Here is a 7,677-nt window from a genome sequence, read left to right as displayed (position 1 = left end):
CAAGTACTTACCCTGCAATTAAATGTACTAGTGTATTCAGGTATTTAGAAGCTAAATTTTCTATATTTTATATGTAGCTCTACATATTCAGAATGACGATTTTTTTATTCATAAATGTCTAACGTCAGATTTTTGCTTCATCAATATAAATTGTCTCATGTGGTTGCAGTGAAGGCTCCAGTAACCAGAATAGTCAAAACCATTTCCTGAATTTTAAATTTTAAATCAAATCATTTTTAAGCTTTGATAGTATCATTTATTGTCTCTTCAGAGCAATTAAGCTAAAACAAATACTACTTTTTAAACATTTCACTCACATTGTAAAGAATATTAACATAGGTCAAAAAGAGACTAATTATTTCAGGCTCATCATATTTGGTGATCTTAGTGTGAAGAATGCAGAGAGTAGAAGGTCCTTATACTCAATATATAGTATTGGTTAAATTAAATTATATATCTGGATTTCTAATTTAGAGGTTAATTACATGGAAACAAGAAAACGATAAAAAAATTACTTTGGGATCAACAGAAAAAGATATTTGTGCATGTACCACAGTTGCTTTATTAGTTTGTAGGTGAACACTGGACTTCGATTTATATCTTGGCTGTTGTTGTGAATAATGTGAATAACAATGAACTACAGATATATTTAAGAGTTACCCAGAGAGAAATGATCACACGATTCGTGGGTCAGATGATATTTCAACTTTGGATATCTTTAGAAAACTGCATACTACTTTCTACAATGAGAACACTAACCTGTATTTTGACCACCAGTGTAGAAAATTTCCTTTTCTCCCCAGTGTCGCCAGCCAACATTATTACCTTTTGAGTTTGTTTAAAGGGCAGATTTTTACTGTGTGCAGTACCCAAGACTGGCCTTAGACTCAAATCCTTTTACTCCAACCTCCAATCACTTGGAATTACCAGGCTTTACCACCATACCTGGTTCCTTGGATATTTTTGATAAGAGATATAACAGTTAAGAAGTAGTATCATAGTGATTTTGAATTGCATTTCTCTAATGACTTCTGCTCACAAAGCGTTAACCCAGCATAGAAGTTGTATTAGAAACAAATTTGTAAAGCCATAGGCGATTTTCACGGCTTTTTGGAAAACATGTTTATTCAGAACATTTGCCCATTTTTAATCTAGTTTCTTGTTAATCTCATCTTTAATCTCTCTATAGAAAATCAATAATTAATTCAAGGTAGTAGAAGGAAAAAAATTAAGCAGCTCCTAACATTTTTAATTTTTTTAATAACATGGTATTTTTTAAATCATTTTCTGTTAACGCTTGAGGCTATATTACTCAATTTAGTTAGACCTTTTACAAGGCTATATATATTTTATTTATTTTACTTTGTTCTTTCCAAAGCCTGCAAGACTAATTTCACTTGGTTTCTTTCAGTCTCATGTAGTTCAGATTTCAAACTGAAGAATAAATGGAAGGAAGCAAACAAAAAATATAGTTCCCCTCATCTGATGATGCCTCTACAAGAATGAGGAAAGTGTTCATCCTTCTAGGGACCTATGATAGAATGTCAAAAAGACAATTTATTCTTCTAGGACTTCCTTATCTTTGCGATGTAACTTAAATGATGTAAAACACAACATACTGCTCAGATACTTTTTTGTTTTATCAGTTTTGCACATTTTCATATGGATTTCACCTCAGTCTACAACTTTCCTTCATCGTTCTGTCTCTGATATTTTTACACTATCACGACATAAGATAACCAGTTTGATTTACAGCATGAGAAGTTATATACCTGGCTTCCTTGGAAGCAGAGCATTGTCAATAGATATTACTTCTGGTTGCTCAAACTACATGTAATGGTTTCTGTACTACTTATCACATTCTATTTAGTATTTAAAAAAGAATGCTGGCTAAACTCAAAGCTCATTCATAGGCTTATGTTAAGTGTTTCACAAGTTTTATTCTCTTAATTCTTTAGATAACATTTGCTATAATGCTAATGTTATTACCATTGTAGTGTTGGGAAAAATTGTAGTTAAAGACAGTAAGTGCACGGCCCAAAGACACACACAGTGAAGAAGGAAATGAGTTAAAATTTCCAAAAGTCTTTCAGCAATACCAAAAAGGTGGGTAAAATCTCTCCATTCTCTTACAGTCTCAATTCAATTTTCATATTGTCCAAGAAATAATAGCATAGCAAATATTGCCCATGGTGATTGTTTTCTGTCACATTTTGTCTTCAACACAGACTGTGTTGGTGACATTGGGTTATCATGCACAGAGCTGAGCTTACAAATTGAGGTCCAAAGACAGTCAAATTTCTTCTGTCCCACAGTTCTAGTTTCTTTTTCAAAAAGTACTAAAACTTTTAAATATCATCACTTACTATCTTTTAACAATCCCCAAACGAATTAAATTGACATATAATCACTCCAAAAGGCTTTCAAATTAGATGATAAAACAGACCCCCATGAAGTAAATTTTCTTTTATTTTTAAAATTATTCTAAAAGCCTTGTGCTTGCTGGTCACACCTATAATCCTATCTACTCTGAATATTTGCTCAGGAGACTGAGATCTGTGGATAACACTTAGGAGCCAATCAGGCCCCCCCAAAAAAAAACTTCATGAAATTATTTTTCAAAATGTTTAATGAACTAGCAAAGACCCAGGAATTGAGATGTAGCTTATATAGTAGCTCACGAATCTAGACAGGAAAGGCCTAGCAAGACCTTGAAACCCTGATTTTAAACTCTGAGCACGCCAATATACATGCATGGCATGTGTTCACATGCACGTGCGTGTTTGCTTGCGTGCTGCCGCACTCTCTCTCTCTCTCTCTCTCACTCTCTCTCTCTCACACACACATTTATTCAAATTACCTTCATATCAGTGTTCTGCATTAATTTCTTTGTTAACGATATTATATGGGTAAAATAGAGGAAATAAACTCTTCCATCTCAGAACAGTTTTATATGTTTTTTATTGTAATAATACTGTGCAGAGGGGTCACATTTACATGAACAAGGAAACTAGTACGTTTCCTAACAAGCATTGTTACCTCCTCCTTTATATTTCCCCTACCATCCCTTCCCTCCCACCTCCACAAGTACACTCCCCACACCCTTCCTTCCTCCGCCTAAATTGTAAAGCTCATTTTTCAACATAGTGTCTTCTGCATCTCATTGTTACAATGGGTCAACCTGTATCCCTATTTGAGCATTTTTTCCCTTCCCCTCCCCAAGTTAGAGAAGCATACATACAAGATGTAAGTGCACCAACTTCAAATACAGAGAAAACAGGGGTTATAGCGTGGGGAGAAACATACAAAGAAACAAAAAAAAATGACATCGCACATTATAAGTACGTTAGAAACAATAGCAAGAAACAAAAAAACACTTGTGTCCCTATCTTGGGGTTCAATTTCTTTAACATCATCTTATCTGGTTATATGCACATATCTTTTGAACTTTTCTGCTTATCCCAGACATACATTCGTTATTGAAAATAAGGGAAATCATGGGACCTATGTTTCTTTGGAATTGGCTTACTTCACTCAATATTTTTTTTCCATTTCCTAACAAATTGGGCGATGTCATTCTTTCTGATGGAGGCATAGAATTCCATTGTGTATATATACCACATTTTCTTGATCCATTCATCTACTGAGGGACATCTGGGTTGGTTCCATATCTTAGCTATCGTAAATAATGTTGCAATAACCATCGTTGTGTTGGTAGTTTTAGTATGGTCTTGTTTATGATCATTTGGGTAAATCCCCAAAAGTGGGATTACTGTGTCATAGGGGAGTTTTATGTAGAGTCTTCTGAGGAACCTCCATACTGCTTTCCAAAGTAGTTGAACAAGTTTACACTCCCACCAAGTATGCAGTATGGTTCCTTTGTGGCCACATAACTTTCAGCATCTGTTGTAAAAATATGGAATGCTCCAAGAATATGCATGACATCCTTGTACAGTGTACATGCTAATCTTCTCTGTATCAATCCAATGTTAGTGTATGTGATGCTAAATTGAGCACAGAACATTTTTTATATAGAAATTATAATTTTATTGATTTTATTAAACTAGACAATTCAACAAAAAGCAAGTTCAAAAGAATAGTTGTTAAATTTTAGAATTATGTATTTCTTACATAAGCACACATTTAAGAATAAAATCAGGATAGACATGCCAAAAACAAAATAATTCCAGATATTTGTAGTTCAAGAGATGTGTACGAGGAAGAAATCAATTATTCTATACCAGGCACCTGTCAAAATGAACATTGCAGCAACTGTTAAGTTTTGTCAAAAGTTTTAATGTTTTAAATATGCTTAATTTTGGAATTTTGCTTATATATGCCAAAAATAGGACTATTTGGAAGGTATAAAACTTTTCTGTAAAGTATTTAAGATTTATGGTAGCAGACATTAAGTACTAAGTATGTACATTTCAGAGTTTATGGAAACTTTATTAGTGAGAAGTTTCAAAGTCTTTGTGTAAAGAAGCAGAGTGAAGAGATAAGACTTTAACTACACAGTTTCTGTTAAAACTTTAGGGATTCCTTACTTTATTTGTTAGCAAGGAATAAATGATGATATAAGCCATAATGTACACATGTATGTTACTATTCACACACATACATATACACATGTATACATGCACACAAGGAGAAAGACACATAATTACAGCCAACACAAGTTTCATCAGTTGTTGAATATGACTTAAAGGGAATACTTGGAACAATATATGTTGAAGATGTATTGGGAAGAGTTCTTTTACCACTTAGGGAAGAGTTCATTTACCACTCCTCTTATCTCTTAAAACAGGCAGTTTTGGAGAGATTTGACTTACAAAATGCAGTACAAGTGATAGCAAGTCACTTGGACACCTCAGTAAGTATAAGTCATATGGTGTCTTCCTGCTCTCAGGGAATGCTTACTCTTGTAGACACTCTCAACACCCAAAGTAGCAGGAGAATAACCTCGTAAAGAGTAAAGTTATAAGGGTTTAAATGGCATCCTTACTTGAGCTCTTTTTCCAACAACCAGCATGAATTCCTAGGCAGATGAGTGAGTCCTCAGAAAACTGGACTCTAGGGGCTGGGAAGGTGGCTCAGTGGTAGAGCACTTGCCTTGCATGCCTGAGGCCCTGGGTTCGATTCCTCAGCACCACATAAGCAAAAAGAAAAAAGCCGGAAGTGGCGCTGTGGCTCAAGTGGTAGAGCGCTAGCCTTGAGCTGAAGAGCTGAGGGACAGCGCCTAGGCCCAGAGTTCAGGCCCCACGACCGGACCAAAAAAAAAAAAAAAAAAAAGAAAACTGGACTCTACATATACATTTAACTAACCCATGTGAAAATTCATACGTGAGAAATGCTGACTGAGGTCTTGCTGATTTCCTGGCCAAGAAAATAAGAAAAAAAAAGAAAGTATTTTTAATGTTTTAAAGTTTGAGAATAATTTGTAACCTGTCAATAAATGTGTAAAACGCAATTATACCAACTGACAAAAAAATGACGGCATTTCATTTATGTGCTCTTGGACTTGGCCAGTGATTTTAGATGTGTCTACACAAGTAGAATCAGCATAAATCAATTCAGCATTTCTTCATTTAAGATATAAGGATACTGGTTGACATATGTAACAATGAAATATACAAGACACTCTACCAGAGGATGGGTGAAAGAGGGAGGTGGAGAGGTGTGAAGGGAAGGAATGGTAGGGGAAAAACAAAGGAGGGGGTAACAATGCTCAATAAGAAATGTACTCATTACCTTACTTATGTAACTGTAACCCCTCTTTACAGTATTTATAATAAAAAATATATGTTAAAAAGATACAAGGAAAACTTCTGTGCTTATATGAAATTGTATTTGTCACTCAATATAAGTAAGGTATTGGTTTTAGAACCACAGGCTTATTACTTTGGATACTCAAAAACTCTACATGAACACAGTATATTATTTACATTAGAATCTACCCACAAGCTAGTGCAGTATAATTGCTATGAGAATTTTTACTACATTCTATATTTGTAATGAAAACTAAAAGTGTATGCACTATAAACAGATACAAATTTTTTTCAGATAAATTTTGTATGTCGTTTGTGGATGGAATTTGGAGAGCAATTTTGAAAAGCACAAATTTCATCAAAAAGACCAGTCTGCAAATTGTAACAAGAAGTTAATACAGCATCATTGAATAGTATGGAACTACAAGGAGAACTACTTGAATTGAGAAAATATCAAAAAATGTAACAACCGAAGTACTTTTTAGAAATGCAGCTGCTAGATTTATCATGTAGAGCTTTCATAACAGTTTGTGAAGCACAAATCAGAACCTCACTGAAGTGTAGATTGTTTTCCCTCAACTTTCTGTCATAATCAGTCACTATCAATCAACATATAGCTAATCTTGAATAATCCTCTAATAAAATGTTGATGGAGGGTCTGGAAGGTTGGCTCAGTGGTAGAATGCTTGCCTTGCATGCATGAGGCCCTGGGCTCGATTCCTAGGGACCACATAAGCAGAAAAGAGCCAGAAGTTGCACGGTGGCTCAAGTGGTAGAGCACTACCCTTGAGCTAAAAAGGTGAGGGACAGTGCCAGGGCGCAGAGTTCAGCACCCATGACCGACAAAAAAAAAGTGACCAGGTACTAATACCTTGTTAGTCAAAATGTTGATGGAGTTTTTATATGCAGAAAACCTTGGAAGGCTAAGCTTTTCCATTTAGGACAGTCTGTATTCTATGATCTAGCCGAGAGAAAACTCGGTAAACATCCCTTTACAACCTTCTGAATAATTCTGATTCTGCCCACATCACTTATCTATCCATACCTGTGCCTGAGTGAAAGTATTTGAAAAGAATTTGTCATTTAAAATTTAAATTTAGGGTTCTGGGAAGATAGCGGAGGAGAAGCTGGAAGCTAAACAAGCTCTCACATAGAAAGCAGTTTTAGTGCTCCAGTGAAGAGTCCTAAGCCAGAGAATCACACCAAGTGTGCCACCACAGTACAGAGAGTTAGGCCAGAGAGGGAAAATCCAGGCAAGGAGACAAATCTGAGCACTTACCAGCAGCCGTGGTTGCGACTGTGGCGGGTCGGTGGTGGCCATAGCCACCATACCTGCAACACAGAGAGTCTAGGACAAAGGCACAAGACACAGCAGGCAAGAGGATTCTACTCAACACCAGCAAGAAATGACAAGGACCAGACAACTTCATCCTTCAGATCCAAGGCCAGAGATGACCCAGGAACCAGACTCCTGTGTGAGTAGAAGCCTGACTTCCTCACTCCTTCTCAGGGAGCAGAGACAGGAAGGCAACCCCTCCCTGCCCACTACCGGAGATTTCCCTCTTTGATACTGGCAAAAGCCTGGCTGTGCAGCTAGCTCCAACTCAGTCCTTGAGTGAAAACAAAAAGTCATTTAGCAGGTCACAGGAATCTAACCTGAACTGCCAGGCTCAGCTCCACCCAGGGAAAATTCACCCAGCCCGGTCCTGCACCAGCCCCAGGAGTGGCTTTCTTCACTGGGTAAACAGAGCCAGAGGCTGCCGCTCCCTACAACAGCCTATACAATCAAGTCAAATTCAGTAACAGTAAAACCCTGAGAATGGCTCCTGGCTGGGCTCTGTGACTTTCTCAGATGCTAGCCCCTCAGAGCAAAGCTACTATTTGCTGAAAGGCCTCAACTCTACCCAGA

At 36.6% G+C, this 7,677-nt stretch overlaps 1 non-coding gene across 1 annotated transcript; it reads right to left on the bottom strand.

Moving 5' to 3' along the window:
- Window positions 1–3,910: 3,910 nt before the first annotated feature.
- LOC122119399 lies at window positions 3,911–4,017 on the bottom strand. The gene has a single exon (XR_006149558.1). It is a non-coding gene; the product is annotated as a U6 spliceosomal RNA (small nuclear RNA).
- Between the last annotated feature and the right edge of the window lie 3,660 nt (window positions 4,018–7,677).

Source organism: Dipodomys spectabilis, unplaced genomic scaffold (assembly GCF_019054845.1).
Source record: "Dipodomys spectabilis isolate Male_0828 unplaced genomic scaffold, ASM1905484v1 ptg000166l, whole genome shotgun sequence".
Lineage (NCBI taxonomy): Eukaryota > Metazoa > Chordata > Mammalia > Rodentia > Heteromyidae > Dipodomys > Dipodomys spectabilis.
Note: the sequence above shows the minus strand (reverse complement) of the source record. Positions and strands in the feature narration are given on the sequence as shown.